Source organism: Lactuca saligna, chromosome 4, assembly GCF_052625555.1.
Source record: "Lactuca saligna cultivar CGN05327 chromosome 4, ASM5262555v1, whole genome shotgun sequence".
Classification (NCBI taxonomy): domain Eukaryota; kingdom Viridiplantae; phylum Streptophyta; class Magnoliopsida; order Asterales; family Asteraceae; genus Lactuca; species Lactuca saligna.
Window position 1 is genome coordinate 285,212,396 of NC_136420.1, and position 15,814 is coordinate 285,228,209.

A 15,814-nucleotide genomic window follows, 5' to 3' on the forward strand; every position below is an offset into this window, starting at 1 on the left:
AAATATATATACAGTTTTTATCATTTGATCTAAAGACGAATAAATAAATAACAAAAATAATATACTTTTTTTTGAAAAGGGTCATAAAAAAATAAATAATAATAATAATAATAATAATAATAATAATAATAATAATAATAATAATAATAATAATAATAACATTGACCTGAGAATACAAGCAGTTTTAGAAATATCAGCATAAAGTTGGTGAGTTCATAAGCGGTTTGTTTCTGTAAAAGAACAATTTTGCTTTGGTTTTCTGAAAAAAGTTGTTATCCAAGAAAATCCCATATTTTCTTATAAGAAAAGTTTAGTTATCCGTTTGTTACACAATCTGGTTAAGAACTGTTTAGTTATCCTAGGAAAAAACCCTTATTTTCCTTAAAAGTTTGTGTTTGGTTATCGATTTGGAATGAAGTGTACAAGTATCTACCATACTTGTGGCATTAATGAAGTATTCTAAAAGCCTGGTTATCCTTGTAAAGTGCATTAGTTTTAACACGTATATAAAACTAATAAGTAGGTAGTAAACTAATTCTTAAGGTTATTAGTTCACTAGGTTCATTATTACTAAAAAGTAAATCTCTGTTATCTAAGTTTGTGAGTTCCATAACCATATGATAGACTAGATATGGCAATAAGAAGTCCAGTATCATTTTATGACTTTTGTCACCCGTAGACCTGCCGGTCCCACTGTAGCTAGCAGCAAGGTGCGGTGTAGTCAGCCCCGTATAGATCTATACACTCAAGTCACACTCTCTTTCTAGGAGATTTTGGTTACAAGTGTGGTCATCCACTTGCGTATATCTGTGGAGTATTACAGAGGATGTGTCTCCAATCTTAAGAATAACGAATTTACAAGTAATAATGCAGAAAATCCTGTTTTAGATTCTGGTTACAGAGGCGGTCCTCCACTCGCGTATCTCTGTGGAGTGTTTTAGAGGATGGATCAAGAGTTCTAAGATTAATGATCTTTAACAGTAATGATGTGGAAAATCATTTGTGAAATATAAAATATAACATTTTATAATGAGTTTTGCAATTAGTTTGAAAACTAACTCTGCAAGTTAACGGTTGGTTAATACGGTTTTTCAATGTTAAAAGTATACTAAACATGAAACATTTCATATGAAATAATAAGTTTGAGTACAACATTTCCTTGTACTTTTGCTTGTATCCCCCCCCCCCCCCCCCCCATGAAAACATTGAAAAACACGGAAAAAGGTGTAGGGGTATGAACTCACCAGTCGAGAAATGTTCCGGTTAGGACGCTAAGTATATGTTTAAGGCTTGAACACACGCGAGGTTCCTATGTAACATAAGGAGATACATAATTGTATCTAATTAGACTTTGAACTACTAATTGAGGAAGATAATACACTCCGAGGCGCGAAAACACTTTATCTCAAGTGTTAGGAGTGATCTGGGTTGCATCTAAAGAGGTGTAAGACCTAAATATGGAGTTTTCTCTTCAAGAGTAAAATCCTAGGGGAGGTTAGGCCCATAGATCATATCCCCATGAGTTTACAGCCGTAAAATCATGGGTGGTGTGTTCTTGGATGTTTAAAGTGTTGGAATAGTGTCTAAGGCTGCAACTATATTACGCAAGTATTTGACCCGATTGTGCATGGTCCTTTTGGGTTGCCTTCACCATAGCAACTTGATGGGATGATTTGTTAAGAGAGAGTAAATATTATAAGGAATAATATATAGTTATTTGATTAATATAAGTCATAGATTAATTAGTATTAATTTGGTGACTTAAGGAGATTAATTAAATAAGAGGGTGTAAACTGTCAATTGTTTGATAGTTAAACTTGAGACTGTAAATCCATACAGATATGGATTGGACGGATTCTAGGAGCTAAAGGATATCTCAAAATCGTCCATGATGTTATCTAGGAATGGATTTGGATAGCCTTAAGAGAAGATTATCCAATTAGGGTTTAGACTGTAACCCTTAAGGAGTCTGCAAGTATAAATAGACCCTATGGATAAGGGAAATCGGATCTAATCTAAAAGTAAGAGAACTCTGGCCAATTTCCTCCCCTCTCCTCTCTCCTAAATCATCTTTCTTGCTATTGGTGTTTGTAAGCCATTAGAGGAGTCACATTTGTGACTCTAGAAGCTCCAAGACAACAAGATCAACAAGGAATCCAAAGGTATGGTTCTAGATCTATTTCAATGTTGTTATTTAACCTAATTCGGCATTAGAAGTCTTGGATTCAAAGTATGTTTAATTAGAAAGCCTAGATCCGAGCTTAGGGTTTTGCATGCGCACATAGGAAAGTTCTTATGGCTAAAACCCATTAGTGGTATCAGAGACAAGCTTGGTTTTCTTTAAATTGTTGCTTGATTAACTGAAACAAACCTGCAAAATTCAATTTTTTGGGTTCTGAGTCATGGACTCGGCGAGTTCCAAAGTGGACTCGACGAGTCCCTTTGTGTACTCGGCGAGTCCGGGCGTCAGGATTAGCCAAAACCGGGATTTTTTCATGTTTATCTTATGAAAACTTACCTTAATCATATTAGATCAACCCTAATCCGATTTTTTGATATATATGACTATAATCTTGATCTAATTAAAGATATTTATCATCTAATAAAATATTTAATTTCCTTATATGATAATTAATTAATTATTTTGATAATTATCTTAAAAGAAATCTTGGATAAATCAAATATAGATAATTAGGATATTAATTGTTAATTGGAATTATTTGTTATTTGATCCTCCATGTTTTAAATGTTTAAAACTTGCCCTCACGTTTTGAAATTTATATTTTTGATTAAAAGTTTTAATTTAGACAACTTAAATTTCAAACCCTACGTTTTAAAAAGGTTTAAAACACAACCCTATACTAATATGATATTACTAGAATAATATATATATATATATATATATATATATATATATATATATATATATATATATATATATATATATATATTGTAACAGCCCGGAATCTCAGGTATTGCTTTAAAACTATTTTTGGGGCATTTTTAGGAGGGGACTCGGCGAGTTGGTGCCTGACTCGCCGAGTAGGACCACGGACTTGGTCGCAGATTCGCGACTGGACTCGACGAGTCCATTAGGGACTCGGCGAGTTGACGCTGTTCAGCAGAAGTGATTGAGGATAACCTAAACGTCTGTGGGCATCTGGAGCAGGAGTGAAGGCTAGTGGAAACTTGAAGGAGTTGTTAGGCAAAAAGAGGCAAGGTTGTGGTCAAAGGAGGATCAAGAGGATTGAGCTATGAAGGTTGGGGACACAGAGAACACGTTTTCCAGGTAATACTCGGATCATTTCTGTTGTTTTGGTGTTGTACACGAATCTAGGGTTTATGAGACCCATTTGAGGATTAGATAGATTATTATGTTGTTACCCAAACGTTTATACCCCAGTAATAGGATGCTTAGAGGTCCAGAAAGTCCCATGGGTGCATGTCTCGGGACCATGCGTATTTCAGGAGGCAGATGATCGACTGCATGGCATGGACTCGCCGAGTCCAATGATCAGACTCGGCGAGTAGCTTGAAGATTTACTGGGACTCGCCGAGTTGTTCTTCAGACTCGGCGAGTAGTTAAGGATTCATTGGAACTCGTCGAGTTGTCTTCGGACTCGGTGAGTGGAGTCGGGGTGGCCCCGCGATTCTTCCACGAGGACCTCGTCGAGTCAAGAGGGATACTCGACGAGTAGAAAGGGGAACAACATGGAAAGTTGGGGAGGACGTCTAGACTCGTCGAGTCGCCTTTGTACTCGACGAGTCCGGTCAAGTTGACCGTTGACCTGCATGTAATTTCGTAGGGTCAGTTGTCTTGTTTGATAAGATTATTAATAAGGGTACATGGTATTATAGGGAGACTGCAGATCGGCGGACCGAGTGCGAGTGGTTTCAAGAGTTTATAGTTTACATACTACGAGGTGAGTCTTCTCACTATACTGTACCCGGAAGGGTTTGACTGTGTGACCGGAAGGTCAGATATGTTATGTGTTTTATATATGCTATAATTGAAAGGAATAGTTGCTATGCATGCTATGTATGTTTCTATGGGCCGGAAGGCAATGTATTATGTGACAGGAAGGTCAGGTATGATATATGATATATGTGATATATGTGTTAGAGTAAATGTATTATGTGTTATATATGTTTATGGGCCGGAAGGCAATCATGTTATGGGCCGGAAGGCAATTATCTTATGGGCCGGAAGGCAATTATCTTATGGGCCGGAAGGCAATTATCTTATGGGCCGGAAGGCGATTATCATATGGGCCGGAAGGCATTGTACTGTGGACCGGAAGGTCCGGGCCTGGAAAGGCGTATATGTGTAAGTGGTATACTGGGGAACTCACTAAGCATTTATGCTTACAAGTTGTTATGTATGTGTTTCAGGTACTAGCGAGGACCGTGGGAAGGCGCCGGCATGATACATACACACTGCTGCTATTTGAGATCTTGGGGATTTTACATATGTATTTGTTTTGAAACATGAAATAAACATTATTGGTTGAATGAACTCGCTTTATTTAAAATGAAAATTTTATTTGAAAATTTGCGTTGTTACATATATATATATATATATATATATATATATATATATATATATATATATATATATATATATATATATATATAACTAAATGCTAGTCTTACCGTTAGTAGGCCTCATTCACGAAGTCGATCTATAAGGTGGGTATAAGGTTGCGGCCTATAAAATGGTGCTTAATGGGTGTACACTCACACCCACCGCTTGCTTGATTGGTGGAGGGTCGTTAGCCGAACGGGTAGGATAGGGCAACCTCATCCTCCCATTAAAATTATAATAAGTAATACAAAGTAACTACACGTTTTTAAAATTTTCCAATCTTAGTTACTTTAGGAAAAGTGAATTGATGCAATCCCATGAAATTACACTTTGCACCTTGCTAAGAAGTTAGTGGAGCGTGTGTGGTTTACCGGCACACTAATTGGTTCTAAGCAAAGGTGGCAAAGGGTGATTCATTGTTTATCATAGTTCGATGGACCGTGTGTGGTTTACCGGCACATCGAATAGGTGATCGTTACAATGAAGGCACCATGTGAATTTGCATGGTAATTCACACCCGCTTTGTGATCCTCGGTATCCCAGTCACAAACAAGAGGGGCATATCGAGATTTAAACATGCCATTGATTAATTTCAATGAATCTCATCCGAACCTAGGAATTCTCAATACACTTAGGACTAATAGTTTAGGTTTTGTGATGGAGAATTAGTGAATCGTCATTCACTTACCTTCAATTTATTTACATGTTAGATTACGACATCCCTTTTCTAGTATGTAAATGTTATTGTTGGATCCTAACCCTAATTTTTCTTATTGGGTGATAATTAGGGATTCTTATTCTAATCTATCTTTGTCCTTTCTATAGATGTCGAACACAAACAATGTTGCTGCTAGTTCTTTCACGTTGATGAGCCTTTGCCAAAAGGTCACCTTCGATGGAACGAACTTTAGCGAATGGATAAGATACATTCGCACCATTGCTCGCTATGAGGATAAAGAGTATGTCCTCGATGAAAAGCTTGAGAAGATCAACCCCGAAATCGCTACTCCGGCCGAAATCACCGCTTTTGAGACTCATGAGCGAGATGCAAAGAAGGTACATTGCATCATGATTGCCACCATGAACTCCAAATTCCAAAAGTCCTACGAGGACATGTACCCATACGAGATGCATCAAGACTTATTGGAGAGATACCACCAAAACGCGAGACAAGAGCGTTATGAGATTTTCACTAACATGATTTCCACTAAGATGGGTCATGGAGAATCTCTTACCGTGCACCTGCAAAAGATGCAAAGGTATGTCGACCGCCTTCGCAAGTTAAATGTTGACTTTGGGGAAGACATGGCGATCGACATGGTGCTTCACTCTTTGCCTCCGATGTACAACCAATTTAGGATGACCTACCACATGAACAAAGAGGAGGTCACCCTAAGCAAACTCCAAGGTCTCTTGAGGGTCGCTGAGAGCAACTTCAAAGACAAGTCTGTTGCACCTACTCCCAATCCGCCTGCTGCTCCTGTCTTGGCAATTGGTCAAGGAAAGGGAAAGAAGAGGAAGGCTTCATCGAAGAACTATCACAAGGTTAAAGCCCGAGATGGTGCCTCTTCTAGTGGGACCAAAGTTGATCCCACAAAGCCCTATCCTAACCTGAAGGAGGCAGTGTGCCACCACTGCCACAAGATAGGACATTAGAAGAGAATCTGCCCAGAATACCTGCAAGCAATCAAAGAAGGAAAGATCAAGCCATCTTTCGCAGGTATATACACAATTAGATCTAACGATTCTAATCATGCTATTTCTTGGGTTCTTGACACCGGTTGTGGTTATCACATTTGTTCTAATGTGTAGGGACTAAGAAGAAGTAGGGATGTGGAGCAAGGAAGGATCAACCTAATCATGGGGAACAGAAGATCGTCGCCTGTGACCAAGATTGGAATGTATTCTTTAGTGCTTAGGAATAATTTATGTTTAGATTTGAATAATTGTTGCTATTCGCCAGAAATGGCTAGAAACATCATTTCATTTCATGGTTAATATAGACAAGGATTTAGATTTTCTTTTAATAATGAGAATGGTTCTATTTTGGCTTATCTAAATGGTGTCTTTTACTTTGAAGCTATACCATGTAATGGAATATATGAAACTGTTATGATTGTTGATAACTTAGGAAATGATGTTTTGAATATTGATTCTTCCACTAGTATGGATAAAGCATCCTTGTGGCATTGTCGTCTTGGACATGTCAACAAGAAACGCATAGCCCAACTCGAAAAGGATGGAGTGTTGGAGTCATTCGACCTTAGGGAAGATGACACCTGCGAGTCTTGTTTACTTGGAAAGATGACTAAGTCAGCCTTCACGAGTACTTGTGAAAGGGGTGAGGGGCTATTGGACCTAATACATACCGATGTATGTGGACCCTTTAGATCAACCACGAAGGATGGGAACCGCTTCTATGTGACTTTTACCGATGATTATAGTAGATATGGGTATATCTATTTAATCAAGCAAAAGTCAGAAACCTTTGAAAAGTTCAAAGAGTTCAAGAATGGAGTGGAGAATCAATTGGGAAGGAAAATCAAGATGCTTCGATCCGATCGAGGAGGAGAGTACCTAAGTCTTGAATTCCACGATTATCTTAAGGAGTGTGGAATAGTTTCACAATTGACACCTCCTAGGACACCGCAGTTGAATGGTGTGGCAGAAAGGCATAATCGACCCTTATTGGATATGGTTCGCTCTATGATGAGTCGTGCTTCACTACCTATCTTCTTTTGGGGGTATGCCTTAGAGACTGCCGCCCATATCCTTAACCGAGTCCCTACTAAAAAGGTTGCCAAAACACCTCACGAGATGTGGACAGGGAAAGCTCCCTCGTTGGCACACATCAAGGTTTGGGGTTGCGAGGCTTTCGTAAGACGAGATACTCACGACAAGCTTGAACCTCGAAGTGAGCGATGTATTTTCATCGGCTACCCGCAGACATCCTTTGGATATCTCTTCTATAGACCGAAGGACAACATTGTCTTTGTTGCGAGGAGAGGAGTTTTCCGAGAGCAAGAACTCATAAGCCAAGGAGACAGTGGGAGGCAAATCGAACTTGAATAAATTCAAGAGTCGACAGATGAAGGAACCTCTACCGCTGGCACTCAACCCGAGGAGGAAACTCCGGTTGAACCGATTGATGAGTCCTTACCTCTTAGACGTTCCGATAGAGTTAGAGTTCATCCCCAGTTTTATGGTTTTCATATTACTACCGAAGGGGACACGTATATTAGTGATGGTACACTAGTAAATCTTGATGAACCTAATAGCTTTAAGGAAGCCATGGCAGGCCCGGAGTCTGCGAAATAGAAAGAGGCAATGGATAGCGAGATCCAATCCATGTACGATAACCAAGTTTGGAATTTGGTTGATTATGTGCCCGGACGTAAGACCGTTGGGTGCAAATGGATCTTCAAGAAGAAGACCGATGTGGATGGGAACGTACACACGTATAAAGCACGATTGGTTGCGAAGGGCTTTACTCAAACTCCAGGAGTTGACTATGATGAGACCTTCTCACTAGTTGCGAAGATTAAATCTATTAGAGTGATGCTAGCAATTGCCGCATTTCATGATTATGAAATTTGGCAAATGGATGTCAAGACCGCCTTTCTTAACGGAAAGTTGGCTGAGGATGTTTACATGGCTCAGCCAGAGGGGTTTGTGGATCCGAAGCATCCAAATAGAGTGTGTAAGCTTGAGAAGTCCATTTATGGACTTAAGCAAGCGTCTCGCAGATGGAATCTTTGCTTCGATGAGAAAGTCAAAGAGTTTGGATTTGTACGAAGCGAAGACGAATCTTGTGTATATGTCAAAGCCAGTGGGAGTGTAGTAAGCTTCCTCTTTCTATATGTCGATGACATATTACTCATAGGAAACGACATCCCGACTCTGCAGGAAGTCAAGTCCTGGCTCGGGAAGTGTTTCGCTATGAAGGACCTCGGAGAGGCTTCTTACATTTTTGGAATAAGGATAGTAAGAGAAAGAAATAAGAGACTAATTGGACTTAGTCAGAATACTTACTTAGAGAAGGTACTAAAACGTTTTAGTATGGAAAACTCAAAGAAGGGAGAACTACCGATACAAGGTAATGCCAAGTTGAGTAAGACTCAAAGTCCGAGTACCGAAGCTGAAATAGCAGAAATGAGCCGAGTACCGTACGCTTCCGTAGTTGGCTCAATCATGTACGCTATGACTTGTACTCCCCCTGATGTAGCCTTCGCTTTGAGCATGGTTAGCAGATATCAAGGGAATCCTAGCAAAGCACATTGGATTGCGGTGAAGAACATCCTTAAGTATCTTCGGAGGACGAAGGAATGGTTCTTAGTCCTTGGAGGGAGTGATGACTTGAAGGTGCGAGGGTCTAGTGATGCCAGTTTTCAGACCGACAAGGACAACTATCGTTCGCAGTCGGGCTGGGTCTTTACCCTAAATGGAGGAGTAGTAACTTGGAAGAGTTCCAAGTAGGAAACCGTAGCTGATTCAACGTGTGAATCAAAGTACATCGCAGCGAGCGAAGCGTCGAAGGAGGAAATATGGCTAAAGAACTTCATCGGTGATCTTGGAGTTGTGCCTGCCATAAAGGAACCCATGGAGATTTTCTGTGATAACGAAGGTGTGGTTGCCTTGACCAAGGAACCGAGGGATCATGGTAGATCAAGACATATCGACAGAAAATATCACTTCATTAGACATCATGTAGAAGAAGGACAACTCATAGTTAAGAGGATATCATCAGAAGATAACCCAACAGATCCGCTTACGAAGGGACTGAGTAGGGTTAAGCACTTGCAGCATGCTAGGAGTTATGGGCTGAAGGATGATATTAGTATAGATTAGATAGTATTAGAAACGTATAATAGATAAATGTAATTAACATTTGGCGATTAAATAAAGGAGTTTTATTTATGAGTAACGTTACTGTCTTATGTTAATCGTTTAACTATTGTTTCACTTTGCATGTTTTGACTTCTAGAATAATTGAATTTATTAGGAATAATCGAATTGTTCAAATTGTCCACAATCGTTCATATGTTGGAAGTAGATATGAATGAAGATTGTCATGAATTGGTGTGTAGATTATCTAAATGGTGTTAGACATAGCAAAGGGTTGCTGCAACGTTCATGAGTGCTTATGAATTGGTTTTGAGCATTGGAATAAACCCGCGCTTGCTGGAATCACTTTATGGAATACGATATAAAAGGTGATCGCAAGACGATAATATCATATAGTCGTAAAACCTAGATATATGGTTTATTATTTGTTAATTGATTGTACATTGATAATGCGAAAACGCATCAGTAACTCGATGTTATAAAACGCATTGTTGTGTATAGTTGGTTAATGAATAAGTAAATGCATATAAGTCGAAGTTTATCTGTAACTTTTATCAAAAAGGTAAAAGCGATATCTCGGCCGCTCAATGATTTGATTTGACTTATGTGTCGGGCCCGGTCAGAACTGAATTGATGTGTTTGATTAAGTTCTATGTCGAATAAATCGGAGATCGAGAAATCAAATGCTAGACTAACCATTCCATAGGATTGTCAGCATGATATCTAACAGAGGACTGTACGATCCGTTATCTAAAGGACAAGATTGATTAGATCAGAGTTTGACAGCGTCTTTGAGAGCTACGATTGCAAACTGAATTATACTTGTATAGTTACTAGTCTTATCCAAGTGGGACACTGTTGGAATAGTGTCTAAGGCTGCAATTATATTAGGCAAGTATTTGACCCGGTTGTGCATGGTCCTTTTGGGTTGCCTTCACCATAGCAACTTGATGGGATGATTTGTTAAGAGAGAGTAAATATTATAAGGGATAATATATAGTTATTTGATTAATATAAGTCATAGATTAATTAGTATTAATTTGGTGACTTAAGGAGATTAATTAAATAAGAGGGTATAAACTGTCAATTGTTTGATCGTTAAACTTGAGACTGTAAATCCATACAGATATGGATTGGACGGATTCTAGGAGCTAAAGGATATCTCAAAATCGTCCATGATGTTATCTAGGAATGGATTTGGATAGCCTTAAGAGAAGATTATCCAATTAGGGTTTAGACTGTAACCCTTAAGGAGTCTGCAAGTATAAATAGACCCTATGGGTAAGGGAAATCGGATCTAATCTAAAAGTAAGAGAACTCTGGCCGATTTCCTCCCCTATCCTTTCTCCTAAATCATCTTTCTTGCTATTGGTGTTTGTAAGCCATTAGAGGAGTGACATTTGTGACTCTAGAAGCTCCAAGACAACAAGATCAACAAGGAATCCAAAGGTATGGTTCTAGATCTATTTCAATGTTGTTATTTAACCTAATTAGGCATTAGAAGTCTTGGATTCAAAGCATGTTTAATTAGAAAGCCTAGATCCGAGCATTAGGGTTTTGCATGCGCACATAGGAAAGTTCTTATGGCTAAAACCCATCATAAAGGTCTTATAATGCACTAAGAAAGGTTCTAGGGTTGATTCCATGGCTTAGGAAGTGATCGGGACATGAAATGACCTTGGAAAAGGGGTTTATGGTTCTTGAAGGACACTTGGGGAGTCTACTGCCATAAACACATGAGTTTACAACCATAAACTCATGCTTGGTCCATTCTTCATGTGTTTTGGTGGTTGTAGGTTAAGCATGCAATGTTCTAGACCCAAATGTAAGCCGTGCAAGGTGTTAAGGGCACTTAAACCCCGTTTGGAGGTGCTTACGGTTTTGGGAGACCTTCCCAAACTGTAAAATCATGTGTGGCTCATTTGTGCATGTTTTGGTGCATCACATGAAGGAATACAAGGTTCTAGGCACTCATGCAAGCTTTTGGAGGTGTTTAAGGGGCAATTTAACACCTTAAAAGGTGTTTATGGTCTATGAAGGAGTGTTTACGGTCCAAGAATGTTATTTGGCCGTAAACTCATGTTTACTACCCAAAAGACAAGGTTTTGTTGTTCTAAGCTCGTACATTCAAGTCCTTAAGTCATATCTAAGCACTAGAAGGGATTTGGAAGGGTTTTGGGGATTCAAAACCCCTTTATGGGAGTTTACAGTTTTGGGAGATGTTCCCCAACCATAAACACAAGTTTTTGAGAGTTTTGGATGGTTTAAACACAAATTTGCATGCTTAACAAGTTAAACAACAAGCTAGGATAGATCACTTACGATCTTGGAGCTTGAAGGGGCATTTTTGGATCAAAACTCGAGTTTTAGAGAGAGATTAGAGAGAGAAAGTTATGAGGAGGTGGGAAAAAATTTAAGTGAAGGTTACTCATCCTTTATATAAGGCTTGAGTTTGTGGCCCGGAGGAAATTTACCCGATATCATCGTTAAATGGAGTTTATGGTTCTATCCGATTAAGTTGTTGTAACCCGACTTAGTCGTAAACTAAATTTTTTCCAAATGAATATCGAGGGTGTTTTCACATGTTTCTAATGTGTTTGGACACTCATGAAGTCATAATGAAAGTCTCAATTTAATTAACCTAATCCAAAGTTAACGGAAAAATTGGAATACAAACGGTTTTATTAACGGGAACGAGTTATAGTGACGGAATAAAATTCTGGTTGTCACAACTACCTAGATAAAAATGAGCTCGATAAGATCCATTAATCACTTGTATTAAATTTTCAAATACACAAGAATTGTTTGCAAAAGGAATAAATAATCAGGTGTACATCCTGTATCAATTCCTCAAGAATTGTTGTAGAATTATTTGCTCAAACAAAGTATTGTTCTAGATGCTTTTACAATTCTAGATGGATTTTTAAAAGCTTTAACGGATTTACTTCTAAGAGTCTGGATAACTACCATTCTGTTAAAACATTTCACGTTAGATGCCATTCAACTCAAGTTTTTATCAGTGATAAATCAAAATTATTTAAGTGAATCTAACAAGGATGACTGATGATTAAGAAGTAGAGTCGAGAAGGAGAGGAAAAAAATAATAGATATACCTAGTAAATTGAATCAGCAAGTTAGTTGACTCAAATTTCAAGTCAAGCAATTGGTCCTTTATACAAAGTCATCACTGTTGCACCGATCAATGTAATCTCCGTTCCAGCTACTTTCTCTTACCTATCTATACATTTTAGATTCACCTTCTCACCTGAATCACAATAGAAAATCCTTAAGTTATATATCAAGAGATTAAGAACAAGTTCCATCGATTATTTGAGAGTCAGAACTTAATTAATCATGAAAATATTACTGGTAAATTAATGTCAACACAAAGGTGATGGCAGGAAGGACATTGACGATCGCAAAGGCATATGTTGCAGATGTGATCGACATCCCTAAGAAATACAACTTTTGATCGATCACCAACCTGTATGAGTAATTAAATTCACATTTAGTAGTCGTATTTACAATTATTATGAATTAAACCCTAGAATCCATTAGTTGACCATCGTCATGTGGAGATGGAAACGACAAATCTATTTAGGGTATAGAGAGAAAGAAGAAGAAATACTGTTAATATGAAGCTTTTAAGTCTCCTACCTCATCCCCTTGAGGTCAATGATGACCACCACAGTATAGGATTAAAACAAGACCTCAAGTGACTCTGCAACTTGGACCTCTTTCATGAACCACCCGACAATATTTTCCAATACGACTCCATCATTGGCGGCGAAGAAGGTGAGGACGTGAGTGACGAATAGATCTATGTTTGTGTGGATTTCATCTCCGGCGTCAGTTATTTTTATTTGAATGGCATAATATGGTAGGGGAAGTTAGGTGAGTAATTTGTATTTAAATAAAAAACACGCTTGTTTTCTGAACTCATAGGCTAAAAAATATTCTCAAATGTTCTCACGGGAAAAATGTTCTCATTGGAACATAACTCTCTCTCTCTCTATCTATATATATATATATATATATATATATATATATATATATATATATATATATATATATATAGAGAGAGAGAGAGAGAGAGAGAGAGAGGGCTAGGTTCAAATGTTTCTAGCAAATAGTGTATGCCTAAATGCACCAATGAGAATTCAAGAATAATAAATCATTAAATAAATTAAAAAAAGGGTATAAAGGTAAACTTCCTATATCTAATTATGGTAAAAAATAATTCAATTAATCTCTCCTTAATTATTTTAACCCTACAAAGCCAACATCCCTAACCTTAAAGAGTACGGCGGGTTTCTCAAATCATCGATACCTCAATTCCCCCTTTCAACCAGAAATCGATCCTTACATCCGAGCATCACCGTCTGCCTATTATCCGCCATCATGACAACAACTTCTAGATCCTCTATTCAACTACTCTTCTTCCACAGCTTCATGTTCGTCGGCATATTGTGATCAGAAAGAGGATATAAGTGAGGGTTCAGTTGTGCTGGTGGATCGCTAGCATAGGCGATGGAGGGGGGGCGGCAGCGCGGGGCTGCTTGCATCGGCTCCATTCTTCTTCCGGTCCGATCGTCTTGAAACACAAGGGTGGTTCCAAATTGGGAGTTGTAAGGCGACAGTAAGTCATATGGGGTGGGTGGAATCGGTGATGGAGGAAGTTGGGCAACAATGATTCAATCAATAGGTAAAGGCTCCTTTTTTTCTTTTTGTTCGTGTTTGATTTGGCAGTATTACATAGGTGTTCGTTTGATTAACAATTAAAGGATGTTTATAGAAATGCCTCAAAGAGAATTTGGCAGTTTTTTTTGTAGAAATGGCCTGAAAGAAATTTTGATTTATATGTTGCACGCAGGTGTTTGTAGAAATGCCTCAAAGAGAATTTGATGTTCAAATTCTTGAAGAACACAAAAATAGTTCTAACTTGGTTGTTTGTGTTACTTGGTTCTAACATGTGGTATGTTTATTTGTTAATTGCCTGAAAGATTATTTCTTTTATTTTCTTCATTAAACCTTTTGATATGTTTTTTTTATTGTTGTTATTAACTCCTTATTTGTTAATTACCTGAGTAGCATCAATCTTTGCTATTGGTATTTGATTTTTTAATCAATTTTGGATGAAGACTTGATTAACAGTTTATAAGAGATTTTCACAAATTTGAGACAGTTTTGAACTTAAACGTTGTATGAATGAGAAAACTCTTCTCAAAAGCATTTGTAATCACCTGATTAAATAAACTGTGGAAAATATCAAAATCTAACCATCTAATATTTGAAAATTATTAAACTTAATATGTTCCACAGCTCACAATTTTATAATCTTCATTTAGTAGCAAATTTTATGTATTCTATCATAATGTATTCTATGTATTCTATCATATTCTATGTATTCTTCCAGAATATAAAAAGTCCTAGGAATTGCAAGTAACATTCTAGTAATTCTGACAGAATGCATTTATACATTTTATGCTTTAGAATGTTTATATATAGAGAAATACGATTGCAAATGGCAAATCACATGCTTTTAATTCTTTATAGTGGTATGTAAAGTTATAACAAGCAGATTTTATTATATGTATTTTGCGAGATTGTATTCTATGTATTATACAAGATTGTGTTCTGTATATTCTACTGGAATGAATTATATGTATTCTGCTAGAATGTATAAATAATAGGAATTGCAAGCAACATGTTTTTAACCATTATTAGTTTTTATTGCATTTGTGATAGGAATGGTCAGAAGAATGGCTTGAAGACCTGATAAGAATGACTTGAAGAATGAGCCAAAGATTGATGACACTCATAGTTTAAGAATGTTCGTGTATTTATTCATTAACTGTATATTCAAGAATGCTGATTTTTTATGATATTCTTTTAGAATATGTATAAATATATTAAAATGTATAAGGCTATTAGTATGTAAGAATATGTATGAATTTGTATTTAAGTTCGAATGTATATGAAAATATTAAAATGTTGTTATTCTTCAACTAGGAGTTCAAGAATTCTGTTATTCTTCATTAATATTCTAATAGAATAAAACTCTGAAAGAACATCATTCTAACAAAAATCCATTCTGACGGAATAAAATCGGTTATGTTAACAAATTATGTTTAGAATTAATTAGAATTAATTTAAAAAATTCAGATTTTTAAAATTAGAAGTGCTAATGATCCCTTAAAATCCGAAAATTACCTTTTTTTAAAATAGGTTAATTGACCAAAATACCCTTTAGCTGAAATTTAAGTGATTATATGGTACATGCTACTCTATTGTAATATCATAAACCTCAGATCATGATCATTGATTCTACTCATCCGGTGGTCCGGATCTGTGCATTCTGGCACACAATAGTTAGTAAAAACA